Genomic DNA, 18,764 nt, shown 5'->3' with positions numbered 1-18,764 from the left:
AAGAGACCTGGGGCCAGATGTACGAAGCATTTTTCAAGTCGCAAATGGCGAATTGGGCCGTTTGCAACTTGAAAAATGCTATTTGGGATGTACAAAGCCCAAACTGTGATTCAGTAACTCATTACCGAATCGCAGTTTGGGTTTTGCGATTCGGTATTAGGAAGGGGCATGACAAGGGCGTCCCTTCCTAATACCGAATCCAGATGGTATGTATGACTGTTTTGTGACTGCGAATGCGGTCGCAAAGCAATCACAGTTAGCACTAGTTTCAAACTGGTGCTCACCCATTCGCAAACGGGATGGGGTCGCCATGGGACCACTTCTCCTTTGTGAATGGCAGCAAATATATTTTTTCAGTGCAGGCAGTGGTCCTATGGACCACTGCCTGCTCTGAAAAAAATGAAAAGAAAACTTTGAATGTTTGATTTCGAAATGCATCTCATTTTCCTTTAAGGAAAACGGGGTGCATTAAAAAAAAAAAAGCCTTTATTTAAAAGCAGTCACAAACATGTTGGTCTGCTGTCTCCAGCTGGCCACCATCCCTGTGAGGGCAGCTATTCCCAATGGGGTCGCAAATTGCGACCTACCTCATGAATATTCATGAGGTAGGTCAATTGCGACCCCATTGGGAATCGCAAACAGTGTCATTGACACTGCTGTATATCAGGTTTTGTGACTCGCAAATTGGGAGCGGCTATGACTCGCAATTTGCGAGTCGTAAAACTTGAAGTTCGTACATGTGCCCCTGGTCATGTAGGGTCAGGCTGGTCCAAGGATTGTCATTAATTTTAAGAAAGGCCAATAAATCAGTGTAATATTAACAGCCAATCGTCAGAGTTCTATGTTCAGCCTACAATTGCAGTGTTGTATAGTCTGCATTAACATCATTTTCCATACATTTGTTATAGGGTTTTGGATTTTCCTAAAGTTCTTTGGATGTGTGAATCTTGTGTCACAGATGATGAAGAGGAGGCAGGTACTGGTGCTGGCGATGTTTGTACATCAATATTTGCTCCGGTACTTGACACCCTGTGCCTAGAATCTATTTGCTCTTCTATGGCTTTGTGGTAGATTTCACATATATTAACAAATCAGTACACCATGGTTTCCAGCTGTGTGAACATTGCTTGTCTTATAGCGTTCTACTTTCTTTGTTGATCATTCAAGTTGTCAGGAAACAAATTATTGATATAATAAATATTCACATCTAAAGTATACACAATTAACACAATTATATAAAGATTAAGGCCCTCATTACAACCCTGGCGAGAAATGCAGCATACCACCGTGGTGACGTCCGCCAACATACCGTGACCGTGGTGGAATTCCGCCACGGGTATTATGACCCGCACTGAGAATTACGCCACCATACAGACACCCACACAACTCAAATGTACAGTGAAATATACTTTAGGATGACCTTTGGTGGGCAGCAGTATACATAGCAGGAGCCAGATTGGGGCACAGAGATCTGAAATTAGAGATTCCAAAGGGAACAGTCAGTGGCCATAGACATAGGGAAAGAGGCTGCCATGTACAATGTCCAACAGATAACTGAAATGTAAAGTGGAGTTACAGTGTCTTACCTGTGTGTCACTGGAAGTACTGCAGTATTATATTGGTTCTGTTGTCCACAGCTTCTTCCTCTATCTACTCTTCCTCACTGTCCACAGGCTCCACTGCTGCCAACAGACCATCTCCAGGCACATCCTCATGCAGAAAAGGCACCTGGCGTCTCAAGGCCAGGTTGCGCAACATGCAACATGCAACAATGATCTGGCACACCTTCTTGGGTGAGTAATACAGGGAGCCACCTGTCAGATGGAGGCACTGGAACCTGGCCTTCAGGAGGCCGAAGGTCCTTTCAATGATCTTCCTTGTACGCCCATGTGCCTCATTGTAAAGTTCCTCTGCCCTTGTCCTGACATTCCTCACTGGGGTCAGTAGCCATGAGAGGTTGGGGTAACCAGAGTCACCTGCAAATATCGAGGTATACCTGTTAATCACACACTCACACTTAGGGGCAACCCCATACCCCAATTCATAGTGGATGGGGACCTTTGGCTCACCTATTATCCACACCCAGTGCCTCTGGAGTTGGTCCATCACATATGGGATGCTGCTATTCCTCAAGATAAAGGCATCATGCACAGAGCCAGGATATTTGGCATTCACATGGGAGATGTACTGGTCTGCAAACACACCATCTGCACATTCAGAGAGTGATAGCTTTTTCTATTCCTGTAAACCTGTTCTTTTCTCCGGGGGGGGAGGCAAATGCCACATGTGTACCATCAATAGCACCAATGATGTTGGAGATATGTCCCAGGGCATAAAAGCCAGCCTTCACTGTGGCCAAATCCTCCACCTGGGGGAACACAATGTAGCTGTGCATGTGTTTCATTAGGGAAGACAACACTCTGGTCAAAATGTTAGAGAACATTGACTGAGACATCCCTGTTGCCATGGCCACTGTTGTTTGGAAGGAACCACTTGCCAGGAAATGGAGCACTGACAGGACCTGCACTAGTGGGGGGATTCCTGTGGGCTGGCGGAAAGCTGACATCAGGTCTGGCTCCAATTGGGCACACAGTTTTTGGATTGTGGCACAATCAAGTCTGTAGGTAATGATAATGTGTCTGTCCTCCATAGTCCCAAGGTCCACCAGGGGTCTGTACACCGGAGGATGCCGCCATCTCATATTCTGCCTCAGCGGTTGAAGCCTATGGTAGAGAACGGTGAGCAGAGGATCATATTCCAACATTTATTGCACTAATGTTGATTTATTTACTTTACAGAAACAGTATGTGAACTTGAGAGTCAGTTGATGTGCCAATGTCTGCTGGGACGCAGTTGGGTGCCATGCCCTATGCCCCCCTGAAATGGCAGCTGCCTGACCTGTGAGGCGGGACAAGTGGAAATGAAGTAATTGTGCTGGTGTTGTGCGTCCTCGCTGTAGGCGGTCAATGACCCCAGCGCAACTTTGCATTGGATACCATTGGGCCCTATGGGTTCCAGGAGCCAATGGCGATGTACGCCGGTGGTAACGGTACTCACCGGGGCGGACGTGACTGCCATTTTCTATCTGTTCACTCACTTGCTACCTGACCTTCATCAGGAGATGACCTACACTGCAAGTGCTGCTGTGACCTGTGTCTGGAACCAACCATGGCTCATGTGTCTGGGGAAAGGGCCCTGCCCTCACTGCGGAGGAGATGGAGAAACTGGTGGATGGGGTCATACCCTGGTACACGTTACTCTACGGTCCTCCAGGCAAACAGGTGAGTATACTGCGAGCATGATTTGTGGGCGATGAATGTATGGAGTGCTGTGTATGTAAGCCACATTTTGGGGGGTGTTGAGGCGTCCTGGCCAGAGAGCAGCATGTAAGGTGGTCAATGTATGTGCATCAGGGGATGGGTGGGAACTGGTGGGCAATGAGTCTGACAGCTCCAGACCGGTGAATAATGCCCTTTTCTTCTCTCTTTTCCCTCCAGATCAGCGCCCACCAGAAAAAGGGTATTTGGGGTGCCATCGCCAAAGAGGTGCGGACCCTGAGGGTCTTTGACAGGCGGAGAACCCAATGGCGCAAGAGATGGGAGGACCTGCGCCGCTGGGCAAAGAAGACGGTGGAGGCCCAGCTGGGGCTGGCCTCCCAACGAGGAAGGGGTGCCCATCGCACCATCACCCCCCTGATGTTCCGCATCCTGGCAGTCACCTCACTGGAGTTGGATGGGCGCTTGAGGGCATCACAGCAGCCACAAGGGGGAGAGTACAGATTATGAAAGCTGACTTTGCGCGCGTTAGGAGGTACCTGTGTGGGGGATGTGAGCTGTGGGTGCCCCTAGGCCAGGACGAACATGGCAGGGTAGGTCCCTTGTTGGGCAGGCTCTGGAGCACTCCTACCCCAATAGTGTAAGTGAGCATCTACTACTGGGCAGGGTCCTGTAGGTTTCTGGTGTGCAGATGCTGGCGTTAGGCATTGTACCCCATGGGCTGGTGACTGTCTTAGTAAATGCTTGGGCATGGCCTAGTGCATAGGGTTTCTCCCTGTGTGTTGTGTACGCCAACAGTAGTGGTGTTGCTGGCATTGACCAAGTGTTTCCCTGTCTCTTCCCCCCTTTTTGTTTTGTCAACTTGTCCTTATATGCATTAGCATAATCTGGCGGAGGAGCAGAGGCACTGGCGACAGAGGGAGCTGCATTCCACATGGTCCTGGAGGCCGAATCCACCGAGGGTGAGGGCACCAGTGGGACAGAGGACGAGGGGAGCACTATGGCGGGGACAGGAGGGGAAACCACAAACAGTGACTCCTCCTCTGATGGAAGCTCCCTGTCGGTGGAAGAAACCTCTGTGCCCACCCCGAAAACAGGTACAGCCGCCTCTCCCCTACCAGCACTGCCCTCCCAGCAGCCCTCAGCTTATTTCCTGGCCCGCTCACCCAGGAGGGTAGGCATCTCCTTCGCCCTAGGTACCTCAGGCCCTGCCCCAGTCAGCCCTGTTGCCCTCAGTGAGGAGGCTATTGACCTCCTGAGATCCCTCACTGTTGGGCAGTCAACCATACTGAATGCCATCCAGGGTGTAGAGAGGCATTTGCAACAAACAAATGCATACCTGGAGGGCATTCACTCTGGCGTGGCAGCCCAACAGAGGCTCTGGCCTCAGCACTGATGGCAGCCCTTGTCCCTGTGTCTAGCCTCCCCCTTCCAACTTCCTCTACCCAGACCAAATCCCCTCAACCCCAGCCTATACCATGCACACCTTCAGACCGGCATTCACCCAAATCACCACATGAAAGTGGCTCAGGCAAACATAAGCACCACACTTCATCTCACAGGCACTCACGCAAAGTACACAAACGCAAGCACCCACCCACCCAACAGCCATCCACCTCCCAACAGCATCCAGCCCATGCACCTTCACCCAAACTCAGCAGACAGACACCTCCTACAACCACTCTCTCTTCCTCCACTCCCAAACCCTCTCCATCTTCCCACCCCAGTATGTCTAAAAAACTTTTCCTGGCAAACATTGACCTGTTCCCTACCCTTCCACTCCCCCGTCCTTCCCCTCTGGCCAGGGTATCCAGATCCCAAGCCAGCACCTCAACCACCAAGTCGGAATCCGGTCTGGTACCTGCAACTCCCAGAGGATCAAAGAGGGCACCTGTCAGGCCAGCCAGTGTGCCACCGACCCCTGCAAAGGACCAACCCATTCTGCCACCTGGCAAGGTGAAGAAGGGGACAGCATGCAGCAAGGGCAAGGAGCACGACCCACCCAGCAAGGCCTCCTCCAAAACTCCAGCTGCCAGAGCCAATGTCCCAGCAGCACCAGCCAAGGTGAGGAAGGGGCAGAAAAGCGAAGCCAAGGCATTTCAGGCCTCGGAGGCTCCAGGTGAGGGCCTGGTGGCCACCATCAGAACCAACAGCCCTGCCACCTGTACAGCAGCCAGCACCACCAGCATCCCTACCGCAAACACCTCCACCTGCACCGCCACCTGCACCGTCACCTGCCCCGCCACTGCCACCACTACTGTCAGCAGCAGCATCCCCAGTGGGCAAACGCCCGAGGCTGCAGGAGACAGGCTGGAGCCTCCCTCCACCACTGGCAGCACCGGCACCTGCACCACGGGCAGCCCCGCCAGCATCCCCGCCGCAAGCACAGCCGCAAGCACAGCCGCAAGCACCGCTACCTGCACCGCTGAAAGTAGGACCAGCAGCAGCAGCCCCAGTGTGCATCCGTCCGAGGCTGCAGGAGACGGCCTGGAACCTCCCACCACCACTGGAAGCACCCCCACCAGCACCTGCAATACCACCAGTTTGCAGCCTTAGTTGCCGCAGGATGGAGTCTGGCCCTGCCTCCATGGAGTATCATGCAACCTCATCCCTGCAAATCAGGTGCCTCAGACACCCAGGTGAGGGAATGTGAACTGCCACACCCCAAGTGCGGTATCACTGGGCACAAAGCCCTCTCCAGAACCAGTGGAGATATGTAGGAGGCTGGCCTGGCTTGTAGTGGGTACCAAGGGGTACTTACACTCTGTACCAGGTCAAGTTATCCCTTATTAGTGTAGAAGAGGTGTTTCTAGCAGTTTAGGCTGATAGAAGGTAGCTATAGCAGAGCAGCTTAGGCTGAACTAGGAGACATGCAAAGCTCCTACTATACCACTGGTGTCATATGCACAATATCATAAGAAAACACAATACACAGATATACTAAAAATAAAGGTACTTTATTTTTATGACAAAATGCCAAAAGTATCTCAGTGAGTACCCTCAGTATGAGGATGCCAAATATACACAAGATATATGTACACAATACCAAAAATATGCAGTAATAGCAAAAGGAAGTAATGCAAGCAATGTAAAGTTACAGTAGATTGCAATAGGAGCACATAGGTATAGGGGCAACACAAACCATATACTCCAAAAGTGGAATGCGAACCACAAATGGACCCCAAACCTATGTGAGCTTGTAGAGGGTCGCTGGGACTGTAAGAAAACAGTGAGGGTTAGAAAAATAGCCCACCTCAAGACCCTGAAAAGTAGATGTAAAGTGCACCTATAACCCCCAGAGAGCACAGAAGTCGTGATAGGGGGTTTCTGCAAGGAAGACCAACACCAGCAAAGCAACAACAGTGGATTTTACCTGTGAAACAAGGGGACCAAGTCCAAGAGTTGCGACAATGTCGAGAGTAGGCAGATGCCCAGGAAATGCCAGCTGAGGATGCAAAGAAGCTGCCACCGGATGAAAGAAGCTTTGGTTTCTGCAAGAACGAAGAGGACTAGGAACTTCCCCTTTGGAGGATGTACGTCCCAGGTCGTGAAGAAGCTTGCAGAGGTGTTCCCACGCAGAAAGACCACAAACAAGCCTTGCTAGCTGCAAGGGTCGCGGTTAGGGTTTTTGGATGTTGCTGTGGCCCAGGAGGGGCCAGGATGTCGCCACTTAGATGAGGAGACAGAGGGGGTGCCCAGCAAGTCAGGGAGCCCTCACACAATCAGGCAGCACCCGCAGAAGTACTGGAACAGGCACTTGGAAGAGGAGTGAACCGGAGTCCACCCGAAGACACAAAAGTGAGTCCCACGACGCCGGAGGACAACTCAGAAGGTTGTGCACTGCAGGTTAGAGTGTCGGAGACCCAGGCTTGGCTGTGCACGAAGGAAATCCTGGAAGAGTGCACAGGAGCCGGAGCAGCTGCAAATCATGTGATACTCAGCAATGCAGTCTAGCGTGGGGAGGCAAGGACTTACCTCCACCAAACTTGGACTGAAGAGTCAATGGACTGTGGGAGTCACTTGGACAGAGTTGCTGAGTTCCAGGGACCACGCTCAATGTGCTGAGAGGGGACCCAGGGGACCGGTGATGCAGTCTTTTGTTGCCTGCGGTTGCAGGGGGAAGATTCCGTCGACCCAAAGGAGATTTCTTCAGAGCTCCTGGTGCAAGAAGGAGGCAGGCTACCCCCAGAGCATGCACCACCAGGAAACAGTAGAGAAAGCTGGCAGGATGAAGCGATACAAGGTTGCAGTAGTCATCTTTGCTATTTTGTTGAGGTTTTGCAGGTGTCCTGAGCAGTCAGTGGTCGATCCTTTGGCAGAAGGTGAAGAGAGAGATGCAGAGGAGCTCTGATGAGCTCTTGCATTCAGTATCTGAAGAATTCCCCAAAGCAGAGACCCTAAATAGAAAGAAAAGGAGGTTTGGCTACCTAGGAAGGAGGATAGGCTAGTAACACAGGTAAGAGCCTATCAGAAGGAGTCTCTGACGTCACCTGCTGGCCCTGGCCACTCAGAGCAGTCCAGTGGTTACTCCCCTTTCCTTTGTTCAGTTTCGCGCCAGAACAGGGCTGAGGGATCCCTGAACCGGTGTAGACTGGCTTATGCAGAGATGGGCACCATCTGTGCCCATCAAAGCATTTCCAGAGGCTGGGGGAGGCTAATCCTCCCCAGCCCTGATACCTTTTTCCAAAGGGAGAGGGTGTAACACCCTCTCTCTGAGGAAGTCCTTTGTTCTGCCTTCCTGGGCCAGGCCTGGCTGGACCCCAGGAGGGCAGAAACCTGTCTTAGGGGTTGGCAGCAGCTGCAGTGAAACCCCGGGAAAGGCAGTTTGGTAGTACCAGGGTCTGTGCTAGAGACTTGGGGGATCATGGAATTGTCTCCCCAATGCCAAAATGGCATTGGGGTGACAATTCCATGATCTTAGACATGTTACATGGCCATGTTCGGAGTTACCATTGTGACGCTATACATAGGTAGTGACCTATGTATAGTGCACCCGTGAAATGGTGTCCCCGCACTCACAAAGTCCGGGGAATTTGCCCTGAACGATGTTGGGGCACCTTGGCTAGTGCCAGGGTGCCCACACACTAAGTAACTTTGCACCCAACCTTCACCAGGTGAAGGTTAGATATATAGGTGACTTATAAGTTACTTAAGTGCAGTGGGAAATGGCTGTGAAATAATGTGGACGTTATTTCACTCAGGCTGCAGTGGCAGGCCTGTGTAAGAATTGTCAGAGCTCCCTATGGGTGGCACAAGAAATGCTGCAGCCCATAGGGATCTCCTGGAACCCCAATACCCTGGGTACCTCAGTACCATATACTAGGGAATTATAAGGGTGTTCCAGTATGCCAATGTGAATTGGTGAAATTGGTCACTAGCCTGTTAGTGACAATTTAGAAAGCAGAGAGAGCATAACCACTGAGGTTCTGATTAGCAGAGCCTCAGTGAGACTTAGTCATCACACAGGGAACACATACAGGGCACACTTATGAACACTGGGGCCCTGGCTGGCAGGGTCCCAGTGACACATACACTAAAACAACATATATACAGTGAAATATGGGGGTGACATGCCAGGCAAGATGGTACTTTCCTACAAGATATGCATCCACTCACCCTATCCTTGGCAGAATGAAGCACACTGGGCACAAAGCCTCCTCCAGAACCAGCGGAGATATGCATCCACACACCCTGTCCTTGGCAGGATGAAGCACACTGGGCACGAAGCCCCCTCCAGAACCAGTGGACAAAGGCCCCCACTTGAGAGACTGTGGCCATGCACTCTCCAGGACCAAGCAGTGGGCAACCCACCCACTTGAGAGACTGTGGCTTTGCATTCCCCAGGACCAAGCAGTGGGCACCCCACCCACTTGTAGGAATTGAGAGACTGTGGCTTTGCACTCCCCAGGACCTAGCAGTGGGCATGGAGCCCCCTTGAGGATCAGTGGCGTTATTCCATCTTCCGGCTGAGGTGCCCCCCCTTCTCCATCCCCCTGAGGTGCCTGTGTGTTTTCGACCTGATGCCCCTGCCGTGTTCTCTCCGTATTGAGGCAGGAGTCAAAAGTGGGCTTGGCCCATGATTTTTGGCCCAGTGGGCCACGGACATTTGCAAAGGACAATGTACCGCCTTCTGTACATATTGTAAATATTTGTATATACTGTTTTTCTATTCGTTACGTATATCTGCCTACTTCTAATATATCACTGATTTCACTCAATTCCTTTGGTCGTAAATGTAATGTTGTTGCATGTGTTTGTGTGTATGGTGTTGTGAGTGAGGGTGGGGATGGGGGTGTTGCATGTTGCGTTTGTGTGTCACTCTCTTTTTCCATCCCCCCTCCCCTGTGTGCTAGGTGCAGTACTCACCGTCAACGGTGCCGCCGACTTTGATATTCCTCGTGTATGAGCACATAGACCATCATGGGCAGGACCTGTAACTCGGGCTCCATGGCATCCTGGCTCTTCGTTGAGTGTCAAGAGATGAGTGGTTTCCCTTCTGTGTTCTGTTTCCGCTGTGCTTTTTATGGTATTGGTACCCCCCAGAAAAGCTGGCGGATTGGCAGGTTGTAATGGGGTGGGCGGTACATTGACTTCCTCCTGTCTGTTGGCGGTGACCACCGCAGTGTTTTGTTGCTACCGCCATGGAGTGTTAAAGTGGCTGTCTGTGTTGGCGGTTTCCGCCATGGTTGTGATCCCATTTTTTTTACCGTGGACCTGTTGGCGTTATTACCGTCACTTTAACACCGACCGCCAGGGTTGTAATGACGGCCTAAGTGTTGCATAAATTGACATAAATGCACACCATCATGTGTAATGTCAAAAATGATACTAGACAGTATTAAGTAAATTGATGCAGGGTCAGATGTTATAAAGTAATTGTCTGACTTCCCGTATGGTTATGAATGGAAGAAAAACAGCTATGACTTCATATCCAACAATGGCCCTCATTATGAACTTAGTGGCAATCACCGCTGATCGCCTTGCTGACAGTGAACAAAAGACCGCTTACGCTTTGATACAGGTATTGACTTGATCAAACAGGTGATATGTCCTGTTTTTGACTGGGAAGCTGTTACCTGATGGTCACACCAGTTGTCTGACCAGGGGTCAGGGAAAAGAGCTCTGAAAACTGGTTGAGTACTTGCCTGCCATCAGCTTGTTGCTGGATAGTGAGAGTGTCAGACAAAATAACACATTCAACTGAACCATCTTGAGGGTTGGCTGATAGTAGGTCAGGGAGGGGGTTCACTTACCTCCTCCTGACCTTCATCAGTGACCATCAGCATGGTGATGTCAGAGCCGTCGTGGTGTGGCTTCAAACGATTCACTTGGAGAATCCTGTGAGGGTTGCTAGGGGTTTCCAAGTCTACCAAGAAGGTATCTTCCCCTTGCTCCTCCACATCTGAGTAGGGCCTAGTCCACATATCCTGGAGGGCCCTGATAGCCCTGGGCTCCAACACCCACACTAACTGACCTGGTTAACACTCAGACAAAGCTGGTCTTTGGCCATACCAAAGCTTAAGAATGTCCTGGCTGGACTCCAGAATATTGTTTGCTTTTTTCATGTACTCAGCCATGCCTGACTGTGGGCTCAGTACAAAGTCCACTTGGCTTGTTTGAAAGGTCTCTCCCAGCTTTCCCTCTCTAGACTCAGAGGACCCCTTACTAGATGGATCAACAGAATCACAAAAGGGCTCAATCCAACTCCCTTCTGAGATATCTCTCGGTACGCAAACAAGAGTCAAGGTAACATGACATCCCATCTTCTTCTGAGCTTTCCAGGGAGGCCCATAATCATGTTCTTCATTTTTTGTTCAAACTTTCATCTTAATCATTTGTCTGGGGATTGTAGGGGTCGTGAACTTTTAACTTACACCCCATTATTCCCACATAACTTTTAAGTATGCAGACATGAATTTTGTCTCTCCATTAGACACAAACTCTTTAGGAAACCCATTCCTGGTAAAAGTTTCAAGGGGGGCTTTTGCCACTGCAGTGGCAGTAGCAGCCCTGAGTGTAATTGCCTCTGGGTACCTAGTGGTATGGTCCACTACCACTAGAATGAATCTGTTCCCAGAAACAGTTGGAAGGTCAAGGGGACCAACAATGCAATCCCTACCCTCTCCAAAGGTGTCCTAATCACTGGAAATAGAATTAAGGGAGCCTTTGGTTGCCCCCCTCCTGTCTTGCCACTGGCTTGATGGGTGAATAGGAGTGATGAAACCCCTTCACTTTCTCAGACATCTGAGGCCAATAAATATGGGTGACCAACCTCTTCCAGGCCTTGGTCTGTCCCAGTTGTCCAGTAAGGAGGATGTCATGGGTCAATGTAAAGATGAACGCCATGTACGCTTGATGGACCACCACTCTTGTGTTTGCCACTGGCTTGAGTTCCCTAGCCTCAGTGTAATAGAGTCCACCGTCACAATAGACCCTACGAGTGTAACTGACATCTGCCTCTTCTTGCCTTGCAGTTTGTTGCCTAAGACCTTCAAGAGGAGGGCATGACTTTTGCCCTTGGCATAGGTCCGCTCTGGAGAGTCTCCCTGCATGTAAGAGCTCTCTCAAGTCAGACCAGGTTCCATCAGATGCAGTTCTCTCCTCAGGCATCAGGACATCCCCCTCAAGAGATTTGTCCCCCTGATCCTGTGAGCTCTTTGAAGCTGCTTCCACAATCCTCTTGCCCTTTCTCTTGCTCTTCGAAGTTTGGGCCACTGATTCAGTTTCCACATCCTCTTGACTTCCCCGATGTGCAGCACATGCTCTGGTTGTCACACACACTCTCTCCGGGAGACCAATTATTTCTTTCCATCTCTGCCCATGCAGAGGTTTCAAGCTTGTGTCCCAGCGTACACTCTACTGGGATGGCAGGGGACACAACTATCTTCTTTGGACCAGTAATCCGTCCCCATTCTAAGCTTACCAAGGCCATAGGATGGAGCTTATACTCAATGTCAGCACAGGCAGCCTGATGACTAACACCAGGTATTATTTGGTCTGGGGCAACCAGTTCAACATCAACCCCAACCAGGGAAGCTAAAGTAGCCTCAGTGTATTTGCTGTCCTCTCCAGAGTACACTTCCAGCCCCACTCCTATGCTAGCCAATCCCTTGAACTGCCCACCACTGGGAGACTTCTTTGGGCGTGATGCATCCCCTTTCATATGCCCTCACTGCTAACAGTCATAGCATAGCCCAGTTTTGTTGGGGTCCCAGTTTGTACTGTGACCCCCCTTTCCTTTGGACTGGAAAGAGTTTCAGAGCCCACCCTCCTGAGAAGAATTTTGGGGGCCTGTAGAGAACTCTTTCTTTTTATCCTTGCTAGTGCATACATCTATCCCCTGCTGGGAAGTCTGAGCACCCTTCTGGGGATCACCCAAACCTTGGCAACCTTGGGTTGTCCTGGACAGCCTGAATCTGCCCATTTGTCAACTATCTTCCCCAGATCTCTGAGAGAATACACCTTAACTGAGAAGTCGGCAACGTCCAACCAAGTTTGGCTTTGGCCTCTTTATGTGCCCCTAAACGTGACTGTACTCCTCTGTGGGGAGTTCAAACCTTCCATGAGGGTCTCTTTCACTGGCTGATAGGACTTAGCCACTTCTTCATTAAGGGTCAGAAGTATATCTCTGCCCTTCACTGAGAATAACTCACAAAGTAGAGAGCCTCACTGTTGATAATGTATCTGCCTCATATCCTAGAACTTCTCACAAACTGCAAACCACTTGTCAATGTCATCGACCATCACTTAACTTAGGGACAATCCATTTGGGGACCTTAGGGTCAAAAGATTCCCTGTTTCTCTGTAGGAGTATTGGTGCTGCCACCATCTATGGGTACCAGGCCCATCTCAATCCTCCTTTCTGCAAGGGCTAGTCTTCTTTGTTCAAGTTTGAGCTTCATCTCCTCAAAGGAGATTAAGTCAAGCTCATTGTTGAAGTGTCCTGTCCCCTTACCATTGGGAAGTCTGCTAAAGTGACTCCTGTCACTTTCCACTAGTAAATAAGGCCTGGGAAAGAATGTCGAGCTATTGCCTTCACCACCTCCCCTCACTATCACTTTGAGCTAAGGCACCATCCTCATCTTCTTCAGGATTATCTTCTGAGGCATGACCCTCTCTCTCTGGTTTTATTACCTCATAGGAGCTGAGGAGTGGTTGAAGATCCTCCCTTTCAGGGGTTGCTCTAAAGCCAATCCCCCTAATCTTACACAAAGCTCTTACATCACCTGTCTTCAAAGCTGGGCGGACAGAACAAATCAAGATTCTTGCTGGCCTCCATTGTGTACTAGCATTTTACTTTTGAATTTTGGGACCTTAATAAAATGATGATTTTTTTTTTTTTTTACTTTTACCTAACTTTGTAAACCTTTTTGAACTTTAAAACAATATTGGAATCGGGAGTTTACACAGGGCCCATAACAATTCCAATCAAAAACCTGTTTTAAAAAATTTGAAAAATTATGTTGAGTCTAAAGACAATTGAGAATTTCTCATGCACTAAACATACTTATGACCAAGTGGTACTGCAAAATACTAGTTCAGGATCCTATCGCTGCAACCAATGTAGGAAAAGTGGAGTATTATGCAGTGAGGCTAGTTAGGCTTCACTATTTATTACTGTCATGATACCTCAAAGATGATCCCTCAGATTCACAATGACAAATCCATAGCTCAGTCCTCATAGTGTGGCAAAGAGCAGTCAGGCTTTAGTAGAGGAACATGTATTATGCATCTCAGAGCACCAACATGGTTGATAAGTAATGGACACAACTCAAAAGAAATCTGACACCAATTGATAATAATAGAGCAGATGTGTATATACATTTAAACACTAAAACAAAGCAATTCAGTTGTGTATAGCCAGAGTTATAGATTTGAAAGCAGAAATAAAATTCACAAGCTGTCAATCTGTCAAATCTCACCATTGCGGTCAATGGGAAGAGTTACTGGTCACTTGCAGGGTGAGTTCAAAGGAACCCACTTGTGGCTCAAGTTATGTGGGTCCCAGGGCCAAGCTGCAACAGTCAGACCAATTTAACTTGGCTTGTGGGGCACATGTGCAGAGGTACCCTGGCTCTCCTTGGTGCTGAACACTGGAGCCGTGGATACTGAAAAATGCTACTTGTGAAACTCAGTCACTTGCAGGTCAAATTGTGAGAGCCCACTGGGGGGTAAGCTTGTGTGGGCCCCTGGACAATGATTCACTAAGAAGAACAACTCTACCTAGACTCAGCATCTGGGGTGCAGAGGTGGGCTTGGCTATTTTTGGTGCTTAACGGGAGCTGCAGTTGCTGGTTTTACCATGAGGACAGTGTAGGAGAGGAAACAGATGTAAAAGCTCAACAATGGAGCCTCAGGTGATGTCTGCTGAAGGTGTTGCGGTGTTCAATTGGGTCACAGCATCGCAAAAAGGTGAAGATGACTGGACTGGCCACCAACAAGGCTTGACAGTGGTAAGGTGGAGGAGCTAGCTCTCTTTCTGGAGGCCCAGTGCATAGTGATAGTCAGCTGTAGCTTGGCAGGGAGGCGGACTGCACATTATACAATGCACTGGACCACCTGTCATCAGACGATCCCTCGAAGTTCCAGGAGGTTACCATATGTTAAAGGTATTACACCTTTTGTTAGTGCAGATCTAAACTTCTGGTGCCATGTGAGCCCCTTAATTCCTAAATTTAGGAGCATTAGGAGTGTGGTTGCAAGTAGCCAAAGAGTTACTGTCCCAGTGGCTAATCTGACCATGAGGTGAGCACATCTGGTGGGCTGTGGCATCTTTTCTACCCAGAACCCTTTATTTTGCCACTTTCCAAGATGGTAGTAGCATAGAGATGCCTTCTGGGGGTGCATGCCTTCTGACTAACTAATTTCTCTATCTGCCTGGGTGCAAATGTGCCTTGGGGTAGGGGGATGACTGCTTCCTCGATTAGGAGATTGCCTGCTTGCATATAAGAGGCTTGGTGCATTTTCAAGCTCATCACCTTGATGTGCCACTTCACTAGCTTTTCTGGGAGGGAGGGAGGTGTGACCTTCTTCCCATCCAAGCCATTGACCTGACTCCTGGAACTATTTGCCCCTTTCCTAGAGGGTCAGAATTCTGTCATGGTGGCAGCAGCTGTGAGCTAGCAGCCAGAGTACAGGAAAACAGGGGCAACTCGGTTATGGAACTTCTAAGGTTGCTTTTTATGTACATGCAACCTCACACTTGACACAAGATTTGTGTCAGGGTTGAGAAGGCACACCATTTAATACCAAACATGACCCACTTCAGCAGTCCCATAAAAGAGGTGGCATCTTCAGGTTTGCCCAGGTGCCAGCCCATGTTATCCTATGGGCCGTTGGTCACTTATTGTAGCCTTAAATGGAAAAGGCCACCATAGGGAAATATAAGCTTGCACTTTTATGTTAATCTAATGTGCCATCCCTTTTGGGCTCAGGAGGCCTACCTTAGAGGTGACTTACATATAGCAATGGCAGTGTTGGGGCTGTGCCACACATGTTGTGGTGACAGTCGAGTTCGACAAGTTTGCATGACTCCTGCTGTCTGCAATAGCAGGCCTGCTGTGAGTAGTTTGCTTGGGTCATGCACAATGGAACAACCAGTGTTTTAAGCTCTGGTGACCCCTTTAACACCCATGCCCTTATTGTCACTGGTACCATATACTAGGAACTTCTAAGGGGGTTAAAGTATGTGCCAACTGGGGATAACAATTCACAGTAACTAATTTATGGACAGTGTACTGACAGAACAGCCTGGGTAGCAGGCTCCAGTGCACTTTCAGAGTCATAACCAACAGCATCTGCAGCAAAAGTCAGGGGTGACCATCGAAAAAGAGTACTTTTTTATAATCATTGACAGAGGTGAGACAGGGGCCCTCATAATTCTTGACATCTCTGCAGTTTTGACACATCCTTATCCAACAAGTACACAATGGTGGCACCAAGGAGACTCACTTCTCTGTATTTTCTAATTATTAACTAGGCACATCTCTTGATCATCCAGATCCCCTTCCCCAGATGCTGCAAACATCATGTATTGACTTCTTCAAGGATCATCACTTAGTTCCTCTATGTTCCAAGAGTACATGACCACACTCACCATCTTCAGCCCTGGATTCAACTACAGATCCGACAGTGACAATATCTAGGTTATGCTGCGTGCCAATAACAAGATGCAGAGCACATTCACACAAATTCCTCAGCCTGCATGACTGAAGTTGCCAGATATATGTATAATAAGTCAAGTCATATAGGATAAAAATAGGATTCTTCTGAAAAGAGCCAAAACTATGGAAATCCACGTGGTGAACAGCCTGACTTGGACCTCAACCCGGCAACCCACATAAAGAACCTTGAAATATTATTCAACAAACAACTCACCATGAGCACCTAAGTAAATGTAAACATTGTCTCCTTCTACACACTCAAGCTGTTCAACAACAACTTTGATTGTTTTCCCAACAACTCAACATCAACCAGTCCATCATCATCAACAAGCTGGAGAACAACAATGCTATGAATGGTAGAATCAAGGATATATTGTCAGAATACTCAATATACCATACAAAAGTCAGAATGCCAGCATAGACTAGAGCTCACATAAACCCCACACACTACCCCACACCTGTAAGAGATGCAGTGGCTGACATTCCTATAACAATCACTTGTCAAAATCCTCAGGCACTCATAGAAAGGCATACAAAACTTTGGAAGCATATACATCAACAACTGTATACTTTTTCACCAACATAGCACAGACTTTGCTCAGCATGCATACTACCCATGGACACATACCATGTGCGCACAGAAAAAGATCCAGCACTTAACCCTTATCTTAGATTGCTTCTAAAGGCTGGGAGAATCTTCCATTCCATATGAGAATTGCAATAGTGGCTCTCTAATTCATTTTAAAAATAAAGAGCTAGCTTTTCACTAACCTTCAGTCCTGACTTAGCCCATGCAGCACCTGTCCCATGATACCCTCCCAGATGAGTACAAATACAAATTACACAAAATAGATAACAAAACACAAATTAAGTTGTGCATGTTCCATCACAAGTTACAGTCTCAGTGCAATTAAGCATGGATTTTATCACACTGCATGTGCCTGTGTGTATTCTATAATGGAAAACGTGTTTTTTCCTTGCTCAACAATGGCAGATATTGCATAGTGGATGAAGAGGCACTTTAACTTCAAACAGTGCCAGAAATAATATAAGAGGAAACATGAGTCCCATTGTATAACAATACCTGTCTTCTTAAGTGTTGAAGTAGGCATATTCTGTGAATTAAATGCATTTATAATAATATTTCAAACAAGTTTGACTTCAAGTCGGCAAAGTTTAAGAACAACAACATGAGAACCACGTTATCAAAAATTTGGATTGCAAAACATTGTCACTTAATCCTACATCAAACCATGTTCAAAAAATGTAAACATTGTACATTTTACCAATTTTTTTGTTTTCAAATAGTAACTTAATTTCAATAAAAAAAATAGTTACAATTAGGAGCTACATATGATATTAACATATTAGAAACAATAGTGGTAAAAGGGAATGTCGACATAGCTTACAAATATTGTTGGCTGATCTTTCACAAACAGACGTATCACTTTATTGTACATCTACCCAATGTGTTGACAGATATTATCTGATTTGATCAAATTAGAGCCAGGATAAATAATAAACTACCTGATACCTGTAGTGCTTTCCTCTTATTTAGTTTCTAAGCACTAACATAACACAACAGAAATGCACTTCTGAGGTCAAAGAAGACTTTTATTGTTGTTATATGAATGACGAATTAGTAGCTTTCAAGTCCGCGTTAATCAAACAAAATATATCAGTTTGCAATATACACAGCAGGTTATATTTATAAGATATTGAATGCAAAGCAAAACAAATACTTCACCGTGTGGGAACTATTCACAGCTTCATCTTTCTAAGGTCTGCAAGCTGAGGACCCCTGTCAGCCGCGAGAAAGAGAGATTCATCTACCCACACGGGATTGCTGGCAGCCTGCGCCAAGCTCCAGCACGAGGTCCGGCAGATTCGAATCTGACTCTCTGCAGCCTGTTACATTCGTTACAAAGGTGTGCCCCCTCCTCTCAGACCTGGGAAACTGAGCAAGCCTTTTGGAGACTGGCCAGGTCTCCAAGACTACTCCTGTTCCCAAGCTCAAGGGAAGAGAAACGACGCCCATGTACTCTCTCTTATCAGGTCTAGTCTACTGTGAGAGCAAAACATCTTGGTTCTCTGGTGCAAAAACACAGCTTGGAAAAATACAGAACTCCACGTTAAAGGCAATGGGCAGCTAACCTAAATATCAAATGCAATGTCTAGTGTCATGTCAAAGCCAATAGGCATCTAAGCTGAATACAAAATACAATGTCTTATATCATGTCAAAGCCCATAGGCAGCTGAGCTGAATATAAAATGCAATGTATAATATCATGTCAAAGCCAATAGGCAGCGGAGCTGAATACAAAGT

The sequence above is a fragment of the Pleurodeles waltl genome, chromosome 5 (genome assembly GCF_031143425.1).
Source record: "Pleurodeles waltl isolate 20211129_DDA chromosome 5, aPleWal1.hap1.20221129, whole genome shotgun sequence".
Lineage (NCBI taxonomy): Eukaryota > Metazoa > Chordata > Amphibia > Caudata > Salamandridae > Pleurodeles > Pleurodeles waltl.
This window is presented reverse-complemented; position numbering follows the sequence as displayed.